This window comes from Lissotriton helveticus, chromosome 7 (genome assembly GCF_964261635.1).
Source record: "Lissotriton helveticus chromosome 7, aLisHel1.1, whole genome shotgun sequence".
Taxonomy (NCBI): Eukaryota; Metazoa; Chordata; class Amphibia; order Caudata; family Salamandridae; genus Lissotriton; species Lissotriton helveticus.
In genome coordinates this window covers 702,598,914-702,624,183 of record NC_136068.1, presented here as the reverse complement: position 1 = coordinate 702,624,183, position 25,270 = coordinate 702,598,914, and positions in this window count along the sequence as shown.

Below are 25,270 nucleotides of genomic sequence, written 5' to 3'. Positions count from 1 at the left end.
CGTCTTCAAAGGAGTTATAGTAGATCAAGGCCCACACTCGATGAGATCCGTCACAGCAGAAGCGTTGCTATTATCTGAAAACCATCCTGTATTGTGATTGGGGAGGGGACCGAGCGTGAAGCGGAAGATTCCAGGGATGACTCTTTGTACATCAAAGTTTTTACAATTATGTGTCACATTAAAAATATATAGCACTCCGACAAAGTAGTAAGATTATAAAACTTTAATAATTTATAAATATATACAAGAAAACAAAAATAGTAATAACATATAAACATTTTTAGAGAAAAACAACGAAGTAGCGGTCGGCTGTGCGAATAGTCCCAACGCAGCACAACGTCCAGATTTCCGGCGTGGGGCGTCGCGGGGGGTGGGTGATCAGTAGCAAACTGTTGTGCGAATAGTTCCAAGGCAGCAGAACGCGCCGAAATCTAGATGACACAAAAGTGATGTCTAGTAAGTTGCCACCCAGCAAATAACGGCGTGGGGCGTCGCGGGGGGTGGGTCATCAGTAGCAAACTGTTGTGCGAATAGTTCCAAGGCAGCAGAACGATGGCACCAAGGTGATGTCCAGTAAGTTGCCGCACTGGTTTTGGTATCCTACAATGCTGCTCCGAATAACGGCGTGGAGCGCCCCGGGGGAGGCGGCGTGAACGGGCCTCTCCAGGTGGAGTCTCGTCTGTTGTAGTGGGGCGCCCCTTTACCGTTTCAGTTGCCATTCCGTCCGCTTTTGGTCCACTGTGTCAAAATCCGCCATTCAGCTGAGTTGCGCCCACTCTTGCGGTGCAGCGATAGGCGGCTGTCACAGGACTCTCAAAATGGCGGCAGGCTGTTTCCTTTTTGGGCCTGGTCCACTGAAATGGCCCTGGGACACCTTGGAAATCGGACGCTTGTCTGCTAGGTCTTGGACCCCATTCTCGAAAGCGTCCCCTCCGCCTTGAGAATTCATCAAAAGTTTTGGGGGCCCCGACTCCTGCAGGCTTCTGGTGGGGAGCGGCTGCCATGATTGCTCGCGGAATGACCACGACGGAGCTACGAGATGGTGGTGCTCTCATGGTGACGCCAGCTTCAGTCTGAAACATCCAGAAACAAGGTGGGGCTTTCATCGTTTGGGGGAAAAAAAAAGTTTTCATCCAATGAAAAGTGTTGTTTTTAGGTCATATGATCAAGCCTTCCATCATTAGGAAACCAAAAGTAAAATGAACCAATGAAAAGTTTTATAAACAAGTCACATGACCTGTTATGCGGCATAGGGTATAAAATGCGGAGAAAATACGTTGGCACGTGAGGCGGCGTCAGTAGCGGACCGATGTGCGAATAGGCCGAAGGCAACACAACGCGCCAAGATCCGGATGGCATCGAGGTGGTGTCATAGTTGAGAGTTCTGAGCAGCGGTTGTAACACTGTCTGAAGCTTATTTGCAGCTGCTGCAGCTTCACTACGCGCCAAGATCCGGATGGCACCGAGGTGGTGTGTAGGAAGTTGCCGCACTGGTGTGGCCATCCTACAATGCTGAAAGTCGGCGTGGGGCGCCCCGTTGGCCTGTGAGTTTGCGTCAGTAGCGGACCGATGTGCGAATAGGCCGAAGGCAGCACAACGCGCCAAGATCCGGATGGCACCGAGGTGGTGTCTAGTAAGTTGTCGCACTTCTGTGGCCATCCTACAATGTTGAAAGTCGGCGTGGGGCGCCCCGTTGGCCTGTGAGATGGTGTCAGTAGTGGACTGATGTGTGAATGGGGCCAAAGGCAGCGCAACAATATTTTCTACTATATTTCCGGTGTAGAAGAGACCACAAGGCGCTGAGATGCCAAGATCCGGATGGCACCGAGGTGGTGTGTAGCAAGTTGCCGCACTGGTGTGGCCATCCTACAATGCTGAAAGTCGGCGTGGGGCGCCCCGTTGGCCTGTGAGATGGCGTCAGTAGCGGACCGATGTGCGAATAGGCCGAAGGCAGCACAACAATATTTTCTGACTGACACCACAAGGCGCTGAGATGCCAAGATCCGGATGGCACCGAGGTGATGTCTAAGTTGCGGACTGATGTGCGAATGGGGCCAAAGGCAGCGTAACAATATTTTTTGTATGGAAGATACCACTAGGCGTTGAGATGCCAAGATTCGGATGGCACTGAGGTGATGTCTAGCAAGTTGGTGTGGTCATCCTACAATGCTGAAACTCGGCGTGGGTCACCCCATTAGCCTGTGAGATGGCGTCAGTAGCGGACCGATGTGCGAATAGGCCGAAGGCAGCACAACGCGCCAAGATCCGGATGTCACCGTGGTGGTTTCATAGTTGAGAGGCACTTCATCTGCAGTGGGGCGCCGAGATCCGGATGGCACCGAGGTGATGTCTAGCAAGTTGCTGTACTTGTGTGGTCATCCTACAATGCTGAAACTCGGCGTGGGTCGCCCCATTAGCCTGTGAGATGGCGTCAGTAGCGGACCGATGTGCGAATAGGCCGAAGGCAGCACAACGCGCCAAGATCCGGATGTCACCGTGGTGGTTTCATAGTTGAGAGGCACTTCATCTGCAGTGGGGCGCCGAGATCCGGATGGCACCGAGGTGATGTCTAGCAAGTTGCTGTACTGGTGTGGTCATCCTACAATGCTGAAACTCGGCGTGGGTCGCCCCATTAGCCTGTGAGATGGCGTCAGTAGTGGACCGATGTGCGAATAGGCCGAAGGCAGCACAACGCGCCAAGATCCGGATGTCACCGTGGTGGTTTCATAGTTGAGAGGCACTTCATCTGCAGTGGGGCGCCGAGATCCGGATGGCACCGAGGTGATGTCTAGCAAGTTGCTGTACTTGTGTGGTCATCCTACAATGCTGAAACTCGGCGTGGGTCGCCCCATTAGCCTGTGAGATAGCTGTTCTTTGGATTTGGGCCTGGCTCGTCTGCTGTAGTGGGGCGCCCCTTTACCGTTTCAGTTGCCATTCAGCTGAGTTTCGGCTGCTCTTGATGCTACAGCGACAGGCGGCTGCAACAGGACTCTCAAAATGGCGGCCTGTTCTTTGGATTTGGGCCTGGTCCACTAAAATGGCCCTGGGACACCTTAGAACTCGGACGCTCGATTTTTTTTTCCTTTCCTGTACATGCAAAAAAAGGTAAATGCCCGGTACGTTACACGCTTCATCTGCCACGATGAACTCTCCAGAGGAACCGAAAAAAAATATAGTTGTGGTAACTATACCATGCATCGTCATATGGAGAGGTGGCACCAATTAATTATAGTGCTGCATAAAAGAGAGATTTGGAGGAGAACCCCTGACCTGCTAGTACATTCATCAAAGAAGTGGCACTGAGAGCTTCAGAGGCAAGGGAAACGGTCCCAAATTTTTAGAAGAACTTTGGAAAGATTAAAATGACATGTTTAGATTGTGGCAAATTAATTTCATGTGGACAGATGAGTGTTACTCTAATAAATACAGCATATGAACATCATCATAGTCGATGGTTGGTAGAGACATTTTGACTATATCCTGGACCTGCCCGTCCTCGCCCAAAATGGCGCCGGAATAAATGGGACTCGTAACTCCTTGTTGTGTACTGGTTGCAGAACCTTGAAATCACGAGATACGTATGCAGTTTTGAAGCACATGGCGGGCGGGGACGAGAATTGATTGAATATTTCGACATCCCTATTGATATTAAGTTCTGATGTGTTATTGATTACTGTACTGTTGAAAGTTCGAATTAACGTCACCCATGGTACTTGCCCGCAAATGTATATCTAGATAATTTTATTGTAACTGGCCCTGTCGTATTTTAATTATAAAATGTACGTCCACCGATTCCGTAACTGTTAGACACCTTAGTTCTTGCAACCTAATGGCCCGCCCGTTACGTTCCTCTACAGTGTAAATGTCTACTCATCACATACGATTACAGTTTGCTCCGTGGCCGGCCCACGTGGTTATAGGCTCGTATTTGTATAATGAAATTTTCACAATAAAGGTTTTTAAAAGAAAACATGGTAGTAGTATATACATTGGTAAAGTTTGTAATAATAGTCACTGTTTTAGAATCATTAAAAGGCAAGTGAAATAAAGCAGACCAATTACATGAAGGGTAAAAGGTATAATACGAAGGAACGCAGTAAAGATAAATGGTCAAGGGCTGTTGTGTTTTCTATTCCTGCAACATAAAGTGATCGATAAGAATCTCATATTCAGGCGTATCGGCGACTAAGACAGCAGGTCGACCCTCTTTTGCTCAACGGCTCCATCATGGGACGAAGAAACGCTCTTTTTCTCGAAAAAAGAATATATTTTACTTGCAGGACAGTTGTAAAATTTCCGGGAAAGTACATTAGTCTGGAACATTATAACATATATTTAAGAAAAAATAATGTTCGGAAGTAATGAAAAGCGTAATTTTTAGGTCATATGACCAAGCCTTTCATCATTACAATAAGAAAAGTAAAATGAACCAATGAAAAGTTTTATTAACAAGTCACATGACTTGTTATGCTTACGTTACGCGCTGCGCGCCCCGGATGACTTCCGGATGCGCTAACGCGGCGCGTCATATGACGCATTACGCGACAACGCAGGTCCAGAATATAGTCAAAATGTCTCCACCAACCAGCGGTCGGAACACAACCCCTTTCAGCAGGCTAAATAGTTCTGTTAAATGACAACAGAAGGGACAGGCAACAAGAACCATCAGTCAAAGAGGGGAGGGCTAGTTCTTCTCTACCGGGTTACATTGGGGCGCTACCGGAACTGATCGAATTGGTAGTCTACAGTGTTTCTGGATGTTTCAGACTGAAGCTGGGGTTAGCATGAGAGCAGCATCATTTCGTAGCTCCGTCGTGGCCATTCCGCAACCAATCATGGCAGCCGCTCTTTATCGTTATTTTGGGCGGGGTGGGTGGCGGAGCCGAGCTGTTTTGCAGCCATCATTGTGTGGAGTTCAGTTCATCTCACTAGTTTTGTATTTGTCATGAGGGGTTGTTCCTAATGTTTCTATTTTAGCGAGGTCAAAAAGAGATCCCATTAGTGGCCTACTGATTTTGCTCGATTCCTTTTCTTTTTTTTACACGATTTTTCGTTATCTGCAAAGACTAAACAGAGTATTGCGACTCTGTGTTTGTTTGTAAATAGAGAATGAACCAAAGAGAACTAATTCTAAAACAGTAAATACTTGGATAACAATCAATCAAATGGAGAGAGAAGCAGGCACGACGGATTACAACGGGGGCAAAGGCCTGCGTTAACTACCTTTCACTATCTGCAAAGAGAGAGTACTCCTAATAGAAATGAGGGGGGGGGGCACCATTCAAAGCAGATCAGTGTGCATAAACACGAAAATGTTTTCACTTACCACGTACTTGACATTCGACAGCTTATGATATTTGCTATTAAAAAACCATTGAAATTCACTGAAAAAACCATAGGTTATAGACCATATATAGTTAGGAATTAGCATTTACAAAACCTTGAAAATTCACTGAAAAAACCATAGGTTATAGACCATATATAGTTAGGAATTAGCATTTAAAAAACCTTATTTTACTCACACAAAACCATTGAAATTCCATATATAGTTAGTTGCACTAACTATATATTGCGCACCCGCAATCCACTGCTGATCATGTCACATATTACATCATTCATGACATGGTCAGTGACATCACTGATGACATCACTGATGACATCTCAAATGACATCACTGATGACATCACTGATGACATCTCATTTGACATCAATGACCACATCACTGATGATATTATTCATGTGACAATACAATGCATCTCTTCACATTTTAATATAACCTCTGTTTCACCCAGTGTTAAAAACAGAGTATAATTTTTGAAACCATTGACACACCAATACTAGTTACTACATACGTACTCACTGATTCCTACGTCTACACACACATTCACTCATTCACCCATACAATCATTCATACATACAATCACTCATGTTTACAACACAATCATATGCACTCATACACCTATACAGACACTCACACTCTGCCACTCATCCATGGAGTTACTCACACACCTAGTCAGTCCTGTAAAGAATCAATCACACTTCCATTTTCTACTCTATACAGTTAAACATAGAGCACCTTACGTTTTCAACCATATACTAACACATACTTACTCTCTTATACAATCATTGATACAAGTACACATTGATCTGTACAGAGTCACACACCTCCCATCCAGCCACACACACACTCAGTCTCCCATGCAAATACTTGGGCAATCAATCAATAACCCATATAGTTACTCATATAGCTACTGATCAACACATGCAGCAGTTTACAGAACAACAGACATAATGATGCACAAATTAAGACAGTTTAGTCACTAACCCATGCACTCAGTGAGACACATTTAATCACTCACTCATACATTCAGTCATGCACCTACTAAATCCTTCGTCCAGACACTTATACATCCACTCATTCTTCAATATGTAAGACATATTTTAACTTTACAGAAACATAGTCACTGGATGTTGTCATCAGTGATGTCATCAGTGATGTCATTTGAGATGTCATCAGTGATGTCATCAGTGATGTCACTGACCATGTCATGAATTATGTAATATGTGACATGATCAGCAGTGGATTGCGGGTGCGCAATATATAGTTAGTGCAACTAACTATATATGGAATTTCAATGGTTTTGTGTGAGTAAAATAAGGTTTTTTAAATGCTAATTCCTAACTATATATGGTCTATAACCTATGGTTTTTTCAGTGAATTTTCAAGGTTTTGTAAATGCTAATTCCTAACTATATATGGTCTATAACCTATGGTTTTTTCAGTGAATATATATATATATATATATCACGCTACCGTTGTGCACCTAGATGCCGGACCACTACCGCTGACATACTCGGCTATGGTTCAGTTCCCGATGGGGCACTCACCGCTTCGAAAATCGTTGTTGGTGGGTCCTCCGACCCAGCCTCCTCCGTCTTCGTGTGCGGCAGTTCCGTCGGCTGCACTATGGGGAAGCTGCCAATAATCCCTTCTGGGTCTTCTCGTTTTCTAGTTGCGGGCAGCTTCCTGTTTGTGGAGAGGGTGTCCGTTAACGGAATCATCCTGCATTCTGTAATCAAAAGAGATCAGCAAATAGACTCCCTCCACTTCCTTGTGCATCGGAAAGAGAGTCACGGACCCGAGGTTCGTGACAGAAACAGTTTATTATTTCATAAGCCGTATGACGCGTTTCGGGCAGTGGAATGCCCTTGATCACATGCGGAAACGCAGTCCACCTTCAGTTTTTATAATGCACTGTGAACTAGACCCGTAATAAACACAAACAAAATACTCTTTTTTGTAACTTCGCAATGAGTCTTATATTCCGGTCTGCTAGATTCTCTACTGTGTCCATTATTGTGATTACTGAATGTTCCACTTTTCGTATGTTGGTAGTATTGTGTATATCGGAAATCCACAGCTCCGCTACCGTCAGTTTGTTTGGTATCCGAAGAGAGCTGCATCTCCCGCTTTCATCATTATCACCGGTAAGCAGTATTAAGCCTCGCTTCCCCCGGACCAGCAGCTCGTCTACATTAATATCAACGCCCCTTCCTTAGAAAGGAATCGTTTTCTCTCAAGATTATTGGATTCTGTGCACGCATCTCGGAGACCTGTTAGCTGACACATTCATTCTTCATTCTTTTGCTATCATGGTCCATCGGATCCATATCGTCAAGGAAACAGTTCCTTTTTCCCTCATCTTTTTGGATACTTTTTGAATAAATCCCCTCTGCTGAAGATCATCTAGTAATCTTTTTGCTTCATGAGCACAACTTACACAGGTGAAACTCCTGATGAAGACAGTGTTTCTGTCGAAACGCGTGTTGAGTCAGTTTTGCACCCGATTCAACAAAAAAGACCTAACAATCTATCAAAAAATCATTATTGTTTTGGTCATTATATGTCGTGTATCCTCTGTATCTCATAATCTGTAAAAATTATTTCCACAGTTTAAATTTTGTATGTGTGTATAGTGTATATGGTATTGAATGAAAGCGGTAAGAATGTTGTGCGCCTGTAAAAGTCTCTGTAGCAAATGTTTGTAATATTCCTCTTTTTTATGTGAATATATGCTTTTATGATGCATTCAAAAATCAGATCTTATCTTTGTATAAATAAATATTTTGTATTTCTTTAATCTCTTTTTGAGTGTCACTATTGTGTTTTTCCCTTGATTATGTTATAAGGGTTTGGCCATGTTAGAAGTAGCCTTAGAATACTTACATGACTTGTGATGACCATTTCATGATTTTTTCTAAGTTTCTCCAATAAATCATGGTATTTGAAATCATTGTAGTTCTTTTTACGCTTTCTGTTATTCACTTGGTGATTTAGTTTTTTGATTTCTTCCGTCACTGTTTCGTGAAAAATGTCTATTGCATCCTTTGGCATTGATGGTATAAATGTAGATTTCGAATTAAAGGGGCTGCTCCCAGACCCTTGCTGTGTAATGTGCATAATTCGAAGCTGTTCCTGTGGAGAAACTGGCATTGTCAAATCATCCATATGTGATTCCGCTCCAGTTCTTAGTTCATGTGTGAATCGAAGTAGCGGAATATCTGAAACTTGCAGCCTTTTTGTCCTACTGGAATTATTTTCTTTCCCTTGTTGATTTTCTTTTAGGCAATTTTTTATAGTAAAAAAAACTTTCTTAGTTTCAATTTACGAATGTAGCTAAATACATCTATCCTAGTTTGCACATAATCGAATTCATTAGGTGGACAGTATGACAAACCCAGGCTAAGCAATCTTTTTTCTGCTGGTGTTAATACTATTGTCGATAGATTCACAATAGTTTTATCATCCATGTTCACTATTTGCGCCAGTAATTTATTTTTGACTTTGGTTTTTGCGCCGCTCTCTCCTTTTGGCATTCCGTTTTTTTCTAATGTTTGACCTTGTTTCTGAGGTCTTAGTGTATTGCCCCGGTCTATCGCTAAAAAATCCACCTCCCCTCCCAGAATGAGTCTTCTTTCTTCTGTACTCGTTGTGTTTCTATCGCTGTCTTCCGAGCCGATATCACTGCTCAAGGAAGCTGCATCAGAAACTGACAGTGAGTCTTTGGATGTGCGTGCGTCCTGTTGCCGTCTAGTGTCTGTATCTTTTACCAATTCAACATTGTATCTTTGTTTTTTTGCATTGGCATATTTCTGGGCAAATGTATAGATCCTGCCCTGTTTGTAATCAGCTAAATCACGGGCAGATTTGTAAACTTTGTGTGTTTTGATTTTATCCTCTTGTTTTTTATGCCGTCCTTGAATTTCTTGTCTTGTTTTGGCTATGTAATCATTAGGTTCTAGTGCTTTCAACTCCTCATTGATTTTTTCAATTTCTTTCACGAGCTCCTGCCGGTCCGACTCGGCATATTTAATATGGATTCGGACAAGATTCATTGACGCATCCAAGTTACTTTACCCCCATTCTTTGAGCATACTAGGATTCGGATTCTCAAAGCTGGGTGCTAAGAGAATCCTCAGCCCTCTCGGCACTCGCCCAGCTTCCTCGTATTTGATTAGGGACTTGTTTTCCCACCACTTAGTGACCTCAGCCCTCATGCTCTTCTCTAGTTTTTTCAAAAGCTCATTGGCGCTGGAATTATTTCCGCCAGTGTTAGTGCTTGTCTGCATGCTTGCTCCCGTTGTAGGGACATTCAGTAGATTTTTTAACAGTTCATCGGCAGCCGCCTCCCGCTCCCGGACCACTTCCGCTGACATACTCGGCTATGGTTCAGTTCCAGATGGGGCACTCACCGCTTTGAAAATCGTTGTTGGTGGGTCCTCCGACCCAGCCTCCTCCGTCTTCGTGTGCGGCAATTCCGTCGGCTGCACTAGGGGGAAGCTGCCAATAATCCCTTCCGGGTCTTCTCGTTTTCTGGTTGCGGGCAGCTTCCTGCTTGTGGAGAGGGTGTCCGTTAATGGAATCAACCTGCATTCCGTAATCAAAAGAGATCAGCAAATAGACTCCCTCCTACTTCCTTGTGCATCGGAAAGGAAGTCACGGACCCGAACTTCGTGACAGAAACAGTTTATTTTTTCATAAGCCGTATGACGCGTTTCGGGCATATATATATATATATATATATATATATTCACTGAAAAAAACCATAGGTTATACACCATATATAGTTAGGAATTAGCATTTAAAAAACCTTATTTTACTCACACAAAACCAATGAAATTCCATATATAGTTAGTTGTACTAACTATATATCGCGCACCCGCAATCCACTGCTGATCATGTCACATATTACATCATTCATGACATGGTCAGTGACATCACTGATGACATCACTGATGACATCTCAAATGACATCACTGATGACATCACTGATGACAACATCCAGTGACTGTATTTTTCTGTAAAGTTAAAATATGTCTTACATATTTAAGAATGAGTGGATGTATAAGTGTCTGGATGAAGGATTTAGTAGGTGCATGACTGACTGTATGAGTGAGTGGTTAAATGTGTCTCACTGAGTGCATGGGTTAGTGACTAAACTGTCTTAATTTGTGCATCATTATGTCTGTTCTTCTGTAAACTGCTGCATGTGTTGATCAGTAGCTATATGAGTAACTATATGGGTTATTGATTGGTTGCCCAAGCATTTGTATGGGAGACTGAGTGTGTGTGTGGGTGGCTGGGAGGTGTATGACTCTGTGCATAGATGTATGGGTTCAAAAGTGCATGTGGAAACAGCTGGATGGGTGGTTGACTGTGTGCATGAGTGTATTGGTGAGTGAATGGATATCTCAGTGCTACATGTCAAAGTAAGTACATATGTAAAATACAGTACATGTGAGAGTTGACATATATAAATAACTGTGCATAAGAGCCAGTGAATGTGTGAGTGGCTGTATGGATCATTGTGAACTTGTATCCAGGATTGTATAAGTGAGTAAATATGTTTTAGTATATGTTTGAATAAGTAAGGTGTGTATAACTGTATAGTTGTGAAAATGGAGGTGTGATTGATTCTTTGCATGACTGACTAGGTGTGTAAGTAACTCCATGGATGAGTGACAGTCTGTGAGTGTCTGTTTACACTGAGTGTATCTAAGGTTATAATAGAGTCTGAAGAGGTTCATCGTATTATCACATGAATGATGTCATCAGTGATGTGATCAGTAATGTCAAATGAGATGTCATCAGTGATGTCATCTGTGATGTCATTTGAGATGTCATCAGTGATGTCATCAGTGATGTCATTTGAGATGTCATCAGTGATGTCATCAGTGATGTCACGGACCATGTCATGAATGATGTAATATGTGACATGATCAGCAGTGGATTGCAGGTGCGCGATATATAGTTAGTACAACTAACTATATATGGAATTTCATTGGTTTTGTGTGAGTAAAATAAGGTTTTTTAAATGCTAATTCCTAACTATATATGGTGTATAACCTATGGTTTTTTCAGTGAATTTTCAAGGTTTTGTAAATGCTAATTCCTAACTATACATGGTCTATAACCTATGGTTTTTTCAGTGAATTTCATTGGTTTTTTAAAAGCTAATATCTATAGCTGTAAAATGTATTCTTCTTTAAATCCAAAAATATATTTTATATGTTTATTAATAATTTTTTTTTTTTTTTTTATGTTTCGCTCCCGGTCCGCGAACCGGAAAGCTTTCCGTTAGCTCAAATTGATGCCGCGACCCGGTCCGCGAACCGGTAAGAAATCAACATAGTGACGGTATCGCGTTGCCGCGTAATGCGTCTTGTGACGTACCGCGTTAGCGCACCCGGAAGTGCCCCGGGGCGCGGACCGAGGCGCGAAACGCAGCTCCCCGGAAGCGATCCGCGGCGCGTCGCGAAAGCGCGACGTATCGCGTTGCCGCGTCTTGTGACGTACCGCGTTAGCGCACCCGGAAGTGCCCCGGGGCGCGGACCGAGGCGCGAAGCGCAGCGACCCGGAAGCTAACCGGGGCGCGTTCCGCAGCGCGTAACATGAGCGTGAGAGGTCATGTGACTTGTTAATAAAACTTTTCATTGGTTCATTTCACTTTTGGTTTCATAATGATGTAAGGCTAGGTCAGGTGACCTAAAAATAACACTTTTCATTGGTTTAGAACAATTTTTTTTCCCAAATGATGAAAGCCCCCACCTTTTTTCTCACTCTGACTTTCAACTTTGAGAAAGGAAGACCTGATCATTTGCTCTGATTAAAAAATGGCTTCAATAGTAGCTTCAGCTTCTGCACCCCAACCACCACCACCACCATCTCCTCATAGGAAGAGAGGACCACCTGCAGAGTTTATTGGAGACACAGAGGAGGAAGAGGAAGAACAAGACGGAGAGGAAGAAGAGGGACCACGATTTGTCAAAGAGTTACCCCGGGTATCTCATCGCAAAGTTAGCTTTATCTGGCAATTTTTTTCCATTCCACCAGGAGAGAAAAAAGTCAATGCACGCTATGCTACGTGCCTTATCTGCCAAGAAAAGTTATCCCGGGGCACTAATAAAAAATACAGTTATGGAAATCACACGATGCACCGACATATGCAGAGGTGGCATCCAAACAACTATAGTCGTGCAGAGATGCGTGAACTACAACAGAACCCCACAACTTCGGTGACAAGAACATCTACTGATATCTCTATCACATTTGGAGAGGCCAACGAAACAGTGCCAAATATTCAAAAAAAAATTGTCCATATGAAGCTGACATGCTTATATTGTGGCACTTTAATTTCATGCGCAAACATGAGTCTGAAATTAATTAATTTGGCTTTCGAGAAACACCGATGCTCCAAACGCAGCAAGTTTTAATTTTTTTTTTTGCTCCTGTTGAGCCTTTTTCAATGCCTCTTTCTGTTCTTTCCCTTTGAAAAAAAACAAAAAAAACAAATAAGTGTTCAAAAAATACAAAAAAAACAAATAATGTTCAAAAAAGAAAAAAAAAATATAAAACAACAAAAATATTAAAAAAAAGTTCTTTTCAGAACTACCTCCCCGTTATTAAAAAATTGCTAGAATGTTTAGCACTCTGGCAAGCTCTATTTCTTTTGGTTCGCTTCCCGGTTAGCTTCCCGGTACGCGGACCAGGAGCTAACCAAAAAAAAAAAAAATAGAGTAAGTATAAGGAAAGTAAACAGAGAGTGATGTTAAAAGAAAGACAGCTATAGGGACTAAAGAAGAGATACTGTTTAATAGATCTATTTACCGAAGAAAAGACGGAAGAGGGTATAATTGTGAAAAACAAAATAGATAACGAAGTGAAAGAAAAAAAAAGAGAGTATAACATTAACAAAGAAGAGTTTCTTGGAGAATGTGAGTGAATGTTCAAAATAAGATTAAAACATGAAGAATAACAGAGAGAAAAAATAGAAAACAGAAAACAAAAAATAACAGAAAAAGATTAATTGAAACAGCAAAGAAATGTAAGTAACATAGAGCCATATCATCAACATATGCAATAAAAGTTTTGCAGCTTTTATTGGCAGAAATGTGTCGCTAAAGCTGCTTTTGCGGGAGAAAACTGCCACTAAAACCACTTTTGCACCAGTTTTCTGCCAATAAAAAGAGCAATAATTTTATTGGCTGTGTTCATAATATGCCCCTTAGTGTGCTTCAACTACACAGAGAAAGCATTATGAACAAATAGTGATACAGTGATCAGTCAAAGACACTAAGAGTAATAGAGACGGAGTGAGTGAACAAGAGTGAGGAACTATGAGAAGAGAGGGACTGAGAAAAAGAGTGGAAGGAGTTGAGTAAGTAGGTAATAGAGAAAGGAATGAGGGAAGTAGCAAAGGCAGGAAACTGAGGGTTAAAGAAATGAAGCAGTGGAACTAATAGAAGTTAAATGTGATAGAAATGTAACGAAAAGAGTACAAAACATTTACCTTATAATTGTCGTTAAATTACTCACTTTTTGTTTTTATACTTTCAATCTGTGAAAGAGAGAACAAACATTTGAAAAATATTAAAACATGTATTTAAAAATTACAAAAGACAAGGGAAAAGATTGAAGGACAAACAGTTTTTCAACAACTTTGACACTTACAGAAGCTTCTGCTTCTCCAGGCCCCCTAGACAGTCCTAAAGATATACATTTTAAACTAACAGTATCTTGATGCAGATGAAGTGAGGCCTATCTTAAAACATGGTGCATCTTTTGCATTGCTGTTGTCTCAGAAAAGTGTTGCAAGACACTAAAATTTTAAATGATTGCTTCAGGATGCCAATAAGATGTGTCCTATCCAGAGGTTTGTTTGAGGTGAGGCCTACTCAGGGTTGCAGATGAAATTTCGAGTTGTTGAAGAGAATAGAGGACATAATACATGTGAAGGTCTACCAATGAAGTGAGTCATGTCCACTGCACTCTTGAACAAAGTCCAAACCTCCTATGTTTCCCTGGACAGACCTAAACTTGATCTGCACAATGTGATTCGTAATGATAGGAAACACAGGTGATGTAAATGAAATACGTGCAATTTATTTTGCTCATTTCACAATCACATCACTTGTGTTTCCTTTGCTTAGGTATCTCATTGTGCAGATGTAGTCCAGCATATGAAAGAATACGCAGAAGTGCAGCACTGCATGCAACAACTTTGACACTTACAGAAGCCTCACCTTCTCCATGCCTCCTACACAGTTCTACATATACATCATAAATGCAAACAGTACAGAATTAATTATACATGTTAAATGGTTTATTTTTGCTGTTCTCAGAATGTATCAAAATTCACTAAAAACAGTGACTTGAAGGTATTCATCATATAACAGCGGGGAAAAAAAACATAATCAAAATGATTGTGTTTAAAAAACCCATACAACATAACAAATCAGAATTCAGAACTCCTTAAAGTTAACTTACTTTCCATGACGTCAAAGGATGTCCTATGAACAGCTTACACTCTGTTGTGCTGTTATTACTTTCAACCCGCCACTTTCTGAAAGAAAATCTCCATCGTTTTTAAAAACATGTTACATGCAATAAATGACTTCTTGCTCTCTACCACAAGTTTCCACAAGGCCAAATCTTGTCAGAGCCATTTATAACTCTTGGATTTCTTGTAAGCCAATCCCGTCATTTGGCATTTCTGCAACTTTCAGAATTAAAATGTTGAAGATCATTTTCACAATCCTGGAATAGTAATATCTTCCCCTTCTTGCTCAGTCATGTTCTACATTTCCTATGACACTGATACTGCTTACTATGAAGCAGACTTACACTACCTCTATGAGTACTACAATTATTTAATTCTCTACATCACTTTTAATCACAAAGCAATGTAAAACAGTAGACAGCATTGCAGACTTACATTCCCTCTACTCTATGTTTTGATTGGCTGCTTCAATTAGCTTATAAAAAGAAATAGTTTTTCTGAACTCATTCAAAGTGCACTTATTTCTCCATGACGTCCAGTCTTATGGTTAGAAGTTATGTCTCTGAACTACACTTATCCTCAACGCCAAATTGTGTAGGAGCCATTAGAACTTCTTGAAATTCCACAGAGCACATCCCGAGATTATTTCCCTAAAATTTTGGTTTTAAAAACACCAGGTAAGAGTTTTTAAGGTCATACGGCAATTTTTTTTTGAAAATTAAAACAGAATCATTGCAGAATGACCAGCCATTTCTAGACTTTAAATAAGCTGTGTAATGTCCTGATGTTATTGAAGGGCCGTCATGATATATAATTGCTGCAGTTACAAAAGTCCTTCCTGATATTGACAACTGCGAAGCTACAAAATTTTTAATTAAAGTTGTCAATTTTGTTCCATCAGGCCTACATCGTTGGAACATTAAAATGACATACTGGCCATATGTTCGTATAAATAATGTGGACATCATTTCAGATTTACATTGGCTACACTCCATGTTGTGATCAGCTGCTTTTACTAGCTTATTAAAGGAGACTGATTTACTGTCTGGCAAAGTTAAATATATAAATCTTTCTGAGTCTACACTAGTAGTACTTGATACCATACAGTTCCCGCAGTCATGCTGCCATTGATAAGAAAGCCCAAACAGCTGATCTACATCTACACCTTCAGCATGCAATACATCAAGCATATACATTAAAAACTCCTGACAATCTTGCTGAATATTTTGAGAGAATTGTGTTTGGCCTGAACATCTGTCTAACAGATTTCGAATTTCAGACACACTTTCTATGTTTGTTCTATCAGTGCTACATTTCTCTAACACAGAATTTAACAAACTGCAAAATCTTTGATCAGAATTGACCACAATCTCTTCTTTTACATTTTCTAGAGAAAACAAAACATTAACCACTACATTAGCATAGCAGTTGACACCAGAACTGTTTTCAAATTGAAAACCAACAACATCTTCAACAGAATCCATTTTGTTTCTGCTTGTAATTTTAGGTTCATCGACTTTTCGTCTTTTTGCTACAACCTCCCCAGTATTGGTCACATTTCTTCGTTTCCGGCCTACCACACGTTTCTCAAACAAAGGATACTGAGGCAAATGTGGCGCATACTCTCTTCTTAACCTATTGTATTCCTTAACACAATCTAGATCCGCACAAATGTTTGTGACATCACACTCAATCAAGTACAATCCCGATAAAGTTCTAACTCGTGACAATGCCACATATGCCATACCCTCCTTGAACACAGAACTGCCAATATTCACCAATGCACAGTCTACACTTAAACCTTGCGATTTATGGATTGTCACCGCAAAGACCCTAAATCGCACCCTTGACCTTCTTCCTCTTGAAGCCAGGCGCACTATGATTCAAGCTCTTGTGACCTCGAGGATGGACTATGGCAATGTGCTTCTGCTCGGAACAACGCAGAAAAACATCAGGAGACTCCAAGTGCTCCAAAATACTGCAGCACGCCAAGTCCTTAGACTTCCTAAAAGAGCCGCTTCTAGACCTGCCCTAGCCACTCTGCACTGGCTCCCTATAAAGAAGAGAGTCCTATTTAAAGCACTCCTCATGTGCTACAGGATCCTCTCACATTCAGCCCCCCCCCTACATGACTGACCTAGCTATCCCCTATGAGCCTACCAGAACTCTCCGCTCTGGGGGAACAGGTCTGCTGAAAATGCCCCGTGTGAAGAAAGCCAGAATGGGGGGCCGCTCCTTCCGTGTAATGGCAGCCAAAGAATGGAACTTGCTCCCTATGAGCATCAGACTAGCGGATTCAGAAACCACTTTTAGAAAACTCCTGAAAACTCATTTGTTTTCCCTGTAACTCCCTCTCCTGGTTCTTGACTCTTTTCCACAGCGCGGGGACACGCCGGGACGGCGTCACCAGGCGCTTTATAAGCCCCTTTATTATTATTATTATTATTATTATATGCCAAGCAAACAGGAAACTGCTTACGGCGAACATATAAGTCTTTTACAAGCAAAAATCTAGCAGAGCAACGACCAATTAGCTGTACTTCCTCAATGCCATCAAATTTAATTTTTAAAAATTCAATTCCATCTCTATTTCTGTATTTTACAAAATCAACAACATTACCCATTGATCCATTTACCAGACCTCTTTCAACATGTAAATTCCTTCTTAAAATTATACGGCAGTTCAAGCACACATTCAGAGTCTTTTCAAAACCTGCAGTTTTAGATATACTCTTCTCTAATGAATCCAATTTTGTTTTCAGATTCTCAGACAAAATAATTGTTGATCCCATATGCTCTACTCTGTCAATAGCTTCCAGTTTCACAATCTCTTGCTTTTCTAAATGCAACATTTTGTTGTTGAATTTGGCACATTCTGCAAGAGTTGGCATCAAACATATTCCAGATTTCTTATCAGTAATTTTCTGAAAAATATTCTCAGGCACAACATCTTGTTCTGGATAAAAATTTGACAGTAATCGTGCATGTAAAGCTTCTTTCCCATGCTCGGTCACTTTTCCAATTCTAACATCTTGTAGAATAGTCTTGTAAACTTCATCCTTCGCCTGACGCATATTTTCATGCAGTTCAGCATAATTGAAGTTTAACCATATATTGACGTTGCCAATGCTGCCTAGGCACTTCCTGGTATCTTCATGCGTGAGCATTTTGAACACAGGTTGCCCTTTCACTGGTGTCAGCTGCAAAAGATCTCCGAAAACAATGATGTGTTTGCCACCAAATAACACATCATACTCTGTTTTGAGAATTTCTTGCATTCTCAAATGCACAAAGGCAAGCATGACATTGGAAACCATGCTTACTTCGTCAATGATAAGAAGTTTCATTTTCCTCAAGATTCTTGAAACTTCAAAACAAGCATCTCCAGATAGCTTGTGATATTGTAATTTGTTGTCATGCTCCACTGGCAGCATCAGTAAACGATGTAAAGTAATCCCTTTAATGTTATGTGCTGCCAGTCCAGTTGGAGCGGTGACAACACAAGACAGCGATGACTCTGTCCTTTCCTGCAAATAGCATGAAATTGCTTTAATGAGGAAACTTTTTCCAGTTCCCGCTTCTCCACTCACGTACAGTCGGACAGGCTTCAACGACGTACATGAGCACTCTTTCTTGTCATGACTTAATCCATGATCAATTTGCATGGTAACTTCGTCATATATTTTCCTCTGCTCAACGTTGAGTTGTCTTTCCAACTCTTCTAAGTTAACCGCATCCTCCTGAGCATGTGCCATGGCTCTTTCCACTTCATTCATAGCAGTGGCAGCTTCATTTTCGATAACAGGTCCTCCTAGTGGATCCTGACTCAATGAAGCAGAACTCTGACTGTCCTGAGAACTGTCTCTGGCAATCTCGGCTGCAATCGTTGCTTCCTGCTCAATTTCCGCATTCAACATTTCTACATATTTGGGAAAAGCAGGACATTCTATGGTCTCCTTGGCAGCATTGAAAGAGTCTTCGTAACAGAGGAAATCTCCAAGCAGTTCCTCTTCTGCACGCCAAGGCTTGAAAAGTTGCAAAAGTGCTAAATAGAAAAACTCCTTTTTTTCAGGAGATTCGCCACTCAATTTTCGATGGTTTACCAAGTGGCATTTTCTTTGCTTGACCAGACATCCCTCACTTCCTATTACAGCATACACTCCTTTCTCAGTATCTTCTTTGATGTTCCTCTTGAATATGTAATTTTGAAGAACCTCATACAGACAAACATTGTCGAGGTGACTGCTTCTATTTGGATAATATGTATCCAACATGTTGGTCTTCAAAATGTCGGTACTGTTTGGCTCCTTTTCCGCCAAATACTCAATTTCCCGCACAGGTTTCAGAACTCGATTACGCGTTGCAGCAAGACCAAGACTCGCCCAAACGATACTCCTGGACTTGGCATAGAGACTTGCTGAAGACAACCGGTCAGAGCATTCGTACGCTCCGATTTCTCGATGCGACAACATCTTCAGACTGAAACTGTACAACTTCTTGCTGAGGCTCTTTTCATGGGAAATGTCCTCCCACATATCCTTCAATTCTGTCTTCTCTTTTTTGGTGATGTAAGATGTCACATACCGAGCCACAGCCATACAGTTATCAGCCACAAACTGTATATCCATGTTAGCATTCCACATGGACAAAATCACCGGGTTGTAGTCGTTGATGTACTTGGACTCTTCGTTCCTCTTCAAATTGTATGTGTTTTTAGGTGATTTCTTCATCACATTATGTCGCAGCGAAGACATCAAACTGTTTACTCTTCCTTTAGAAATCACCGGTCGTGGAAAGCCGAAACGACATTTGGTGTAGAACTTGTCCTTGTTTCGGAATTTACGACGGCAGTACTTTCCACATCGATGGCTTTGGAAACGCAGAACTTTTTCTCTTAGGCTTTTCTTCTCCTTTGCCTTTGGAACAGCACACGTAGAATACTGTTGGATGAAACTCATCACTGAGTCTTCTGGATCCGTTCCAAATTTAGGTGCATCCTTGATCCACAGCAACATATGTATATGAGGAGCACCTCTTGCTTGGTACTCCTTTCTCCAGAAGAAATCCAACACCTCTCCAAGAGGTGGATTCTTCTTATTCATGATGAAAGACATCATAGCTTCAAATCTATGATTGAAGTACCTATATACATTGACTGGATCCAAAGAGCACAGTTCTCCGGGTGTCTTGAATTCGATGTTATCTACGTTAGCATTTGCCTCTCGTAGAAATTCAAGTAAGTCTTCCCAGCCATACTCGGCACAGCTCAGAGTGAGGAACCATGTGGGAGTACCTAAGTTCCTCAGCATACATTTTAAATCAGCATGACGACGGTACCAGTACTCATTAGTACCACGCTGACACGCCATGAGATTAATCAGGTGAGAATCCAAAATACTGTCTTGGACATTGACTTTATCCATAAAGTCACTTGCCGAGATGTTTTGCATGTGTATACCACTTTTCAAGATGTGGTTCACTGCATATGACAGTCCAGACAGATCGCTTTCAAACAGGAGATGAAACAAATAAGGAATGCATTGTCGAAACCTAGCATCTCCTGCATACAATCGCAAAGTCCGGTATTCAGAAGCAGGAATTTGATGAGGTCGCTCATCATATCTTCCTCCCTGACCTGTTGAAAAAAGCTGTGGGAAACACCGAGCTTCCAAACTTTCCTCCCAAACACTAATGGGACTCCCTTTGGCTTGTTTCATTTGAAACAACTCAATAGCATTCCCCATAACTTCCTTGGAATGCAAAGGATGAACACTATAATGTTCATATATTTCTTCACTAGTAGAGGGTTCTACTTTCTCAATTTGACCAGCACACAAATCGCTATCCTCTTCCTCACTTACTTCCTCTTCTGCAACATATACATTCTTATAGTATTTATTATTTTTTTTCAAATACAATGTTGCCTTTTTAACTTTCCTAACATCTACTAAATCTTGCCATATTTTCTTATTCTTTGTCGGAACCCCATTAACTAAGATAACCAGAGGTTCCTCTTCCACTTTTTCTACTCCAATTGTGTTAATGTTTTTCTTCAAATCTAGAGGCAAATAAACAACTCTTCCCTTTAATCCTCTCTGTAAATCTGATGGAGGCAATATCCCTGTCTTTGGCTCCATTCTTACAATAGCCTGAAAGGGATGGATACTTTGAATCAAAATAGATTCATAAGTATTTAAATCCTTCAATTCAGAAGGAATCTCAACCAATTCCAGATTATTATGAACTGCTCTAGCAGGCATCTGGTTTTGATTTAATTTGCAACAACAATAAGTACACACACGTTGATCCAATCCCAAATCAAAACAATTTTCTACCATCAAGTATGTTGCGAAATCCTTCCATTCACTATTATTTTCCCTTTCACTTTTTTCATATAAATCCACTAACTTAGTCTGATTCTTATAATAAGTGCGTTGACAACACACACAAGTGAAATTTGGCCTCTCACTTGATTTGACCTGAAATGTGACAATTTCCCTCTGGAAATTATCTGTACTGGAAACCTGTACACTATCTTCCACTTTACCCGCTTCTTCTTCGTCAATTTCAACATTCTCCTCTTTACTTCCAAAGTAAGAAAACTCAATTTCTTCACATATATTCTTCACATCTATTTCAGAACCATGCAAAAGAGCAGCACATAATTGTTTAAGCATAATTGCTGGACTCTTAGCATAATACAACATTCTAACTAATTTCCTCACTTTATTATGATGCACTGCTAGCATCCTGAAATGATGAAAAACACTCTGGCATACTCTCCTGGAAAGACAAGCCAGTGAATGACCATGCAAACCTGTCACTTCTCTCACTCTGCAAGGATCTAATTCTTGCAACAACCTTATTTTCTGCTTCAAACTTTTCTTATTAAATGACCGTACAAAATCACAAAACAAATTGATGGAATCCTGTCGCACACTACAAATACTACTACACTTCCAGGTGTACACAGGACCCTTAGCACGTCTTCCTAAAACCTCATTACCTAACACCTCTTCTGCCTCTGTTGTCACAAGTTTTTCTTTTTCAACTGGACAACCATCTTTCACTTCATAAGCACGACCACTGGTGTCAACTGCATGCACCAAATCATTATCCTGGAAATAACTCTCCTCATTAAAAAATGCCTCACAGCTTGAACCATGCATCCATTCTCCAGAAAAAACTTCACAAAAATTACTACGATTAACTATTCTCTTCCATCTACTATTTCTTTTGAAATCATAAATTGCCTTGTTTAGCTTCCTAATTCTATTGATTATCAAAATAAATAACTTACGTTTAATTTCAAATGCCTGATCAATAACTTTCTCAACTTTTTTTTTTCTCTTATAAAAAACCACTTTCTGTTGACCTTTCTTAATATTTTTTAACAAATTGCCAATTATCCTGTTGCGGAACATTCGTTTACGAATGTCCCTAAACTGTTGTTTCCTTCTACTATCATGCACAGAGTTATCTCTTGCTCTATCAGTAACATTTTTGATTGGCCTTTCCTTTCCATTTGAATTGCTTCTCTTTTTATGGACTGAAACATTTTCTGTAGTAATATTTTTTTTACTACACATATTTCTTATGAATGTTTTTGTACTCTTACCCGGTGCTTTCTTCGTGACTTGACAAATCTTTTTGTTAGAGGACTGCTGCTTCTTTTGATTGGCCTGCTGTCTTTGACGTTTTGCAGCCTTTCTCTCTCTTTCTTTCGTTGGCATGGTGAAATGTTGAAATGATCTGCAGTTGAATCTGTGGTAAAATATATTAAAAAATGTTATTAACCACTATTACCAAACAGTAAATCAATAACAGTGATCAAAAACTTAACACACTACTTGACATTTTAAATAGAAGATTTTTTAGTCCTTGGCAAATTTACAATACAGAAATAGCAGAAAAGAAATGGAATTTATATTCATGTTACCTGTGCTATTTTATATGTGAATCTGATCTAATTTTATGAGCATATTTTAATATTTTATTGAAGACACTACACATAACCTGTTTTTGAAGGTGTCTTTATTTCTAAATTAAACGGTTTACACTTTTACTTTTTATTTATTATAAATTTTAAAAATAAATGTTTATAGTTCCATAGGCTCAAGCAGGTCAGCTTCCCACCCTATGTCATATAATTCGGACAAATCTGCATCCTCATCACGCTCTTCTTCATCCTCAGGATTTAAATTATCCAAGGGATCAACATCCACTGATGTTTCAATTACAAGTTCAATGATGAGGTCAAAATCAACTGATTGCAGATTGTCGCTCATGTTGATGTTGTCTTTATCTTTAAAGAAAGATAACAACAATGAGATGTTGCAGAGTAAGAGACAAATCTCAGAGATTATAATAGTAAAATTGTTTAACAAGAGTAACATTTTGCAGCTATTATTTAGCCATGTCCAGCGATGCTGAGCAGGTGAAGCCTATGTCTAATTTTTCAGTGAACAGGACTCATCTCTTCTTAACCTTGGATAAGCCTCACCAACTCTGTGTCCCCTGCACATACTTAAATGTAAAGGGGCAGATTTATGTTAAATGGCACATCCCCAGGCATGCACCAGTTAACGTGCACCGCTGCTCTGCCACGCATGGTGTGCCGTATTTACAATCAGATAGGAGAAAGCTGCGTCAAAACCCTGCGCCTGCTTTAAGCAGGCATAGGTCTTGACGCAACATTGTGGAGATGGGGCACCCCTGAGCCTTGCTTGAGCTGCATCGCACTTGCGATACAACTCCAGCAATGCGCCACCTTTACAGCACAGATACGTCACGCATCTGTGCCATTTTTGCCCCATGCTGCGCCGCATTGTAAATGCAGCACACCATGGGTGGCGGAACAGCGGCGCAGGATGACTGGCACATCCCTGGTGATGCGCCAGTCATCATAAATCTATCCCTAAGCTTCTTATCTTGTTACAGATGAACCGCCATATGTACCATCAAACTATTTTGCATTTCCTAAATAGCGAATTTTAAGGAATAAATAGCAATTCTTTACCATTCCTAATTTGCAATGAGCAAATTGCTAATTGCAAATTACCCATTCATTTCCATGGGCTAGGAGGCTCATAGGAATGAAGGTGCAATTTGCGATTAGCAATTAGCTCATCGCAAATTAGGAATTTTTCCAAGGGTGCATGGGTGTCTCAAGAACACCCTGCTGCACCCCTGAAAAAGAAATTTGGGGGCATATGGCGCACATACATGCCCTAAGGGCATGTATTGGCGTCATGTGGCACCTTTTGTTTTTTTTTAAAAACATGCTTTTTGAAAAGAATTCGCAAATTACCACCAACTAGAAGTTGGTGGTAGTTTCCAAATCCTTAATGTCATTTTTTACATATTTTTAGTTTGATACATTGCATTTAAGTAATCGCAAAATTTGCAAATCCTTCAGTGCAATCGCAAAATAAGGAATAGCAAATTTTGCTATTCCTTATTTTGCATCAAACTTGTTTGATACATACCATTTGTTTAATTAGCATTCGCAAAGGCTGAAATTTGCAGAATTTTGATCTTTGCGAATGGTAATTAGCTTGATACATATGACCCCAAGTGAGGCCTGTCTTGCAACATGGTGCATCTTTTGCATCACTGCTGCATCGGTTTCATGTTGCACGTTTTTTTTACACCATGACACATCTGCCTAAATGCATCAATTTGTAATTTTCTCGCCTCATAGCAAATCTTTTGCACCGCCACTGCATCATAAAACTGACGCACAGTGGCGCAAAAGAGACATACACCTATCATAAATCTGTCTCTACCATTTTAAATGATTAATCCAGGATGACGATAAGGTGTGGCCTATCCAGAGGTTTGTTTATGGTGAGGCCTACTCAGGATTGCAGATTAAAGTTACGCTTGATAAAGAATACAGAGGAGATAATACATGTAAAGGCCTACCAATGAAGTAAGTAATGTCCACTTTATTGCGCCAGTCATCATAAATGTATCCCTAACCTTCTTATCTTGTTACAGATGAACCGCCATATGTACCATCAAACTATTTTGCATTTCCTAAATAGCGAATTTTAAGGAATAAATAGCAATTCTTTACCATTCCTAATTTGCAATGAGCAAATTGCTAATTGCAAATTACCCATTCATTTCCATGGGCTAGGAGCCTCATAGGAATGAAGGTGCAATTTGCGATTAGCAATTAGCTCATCACAAAGTAGGAATTTTTCCAAGGGTGCAGGGGTGTCTCAAGAACACCCTGCTGCACCCCTGAAAAAGACATTTGGGGGCATAAGGCACACATACATGCCCTAAGGGCATGTATTGGCGTCATGTGGCACCTTTTGTTTTTTGGAAAAAAAGCTTTTTGAAAAGAATTCACAAATTACCACCAACTAGAAGTTGGTGGTAGTTTCCAAATCCTTAATGTTATTTTTTACATATTTTTT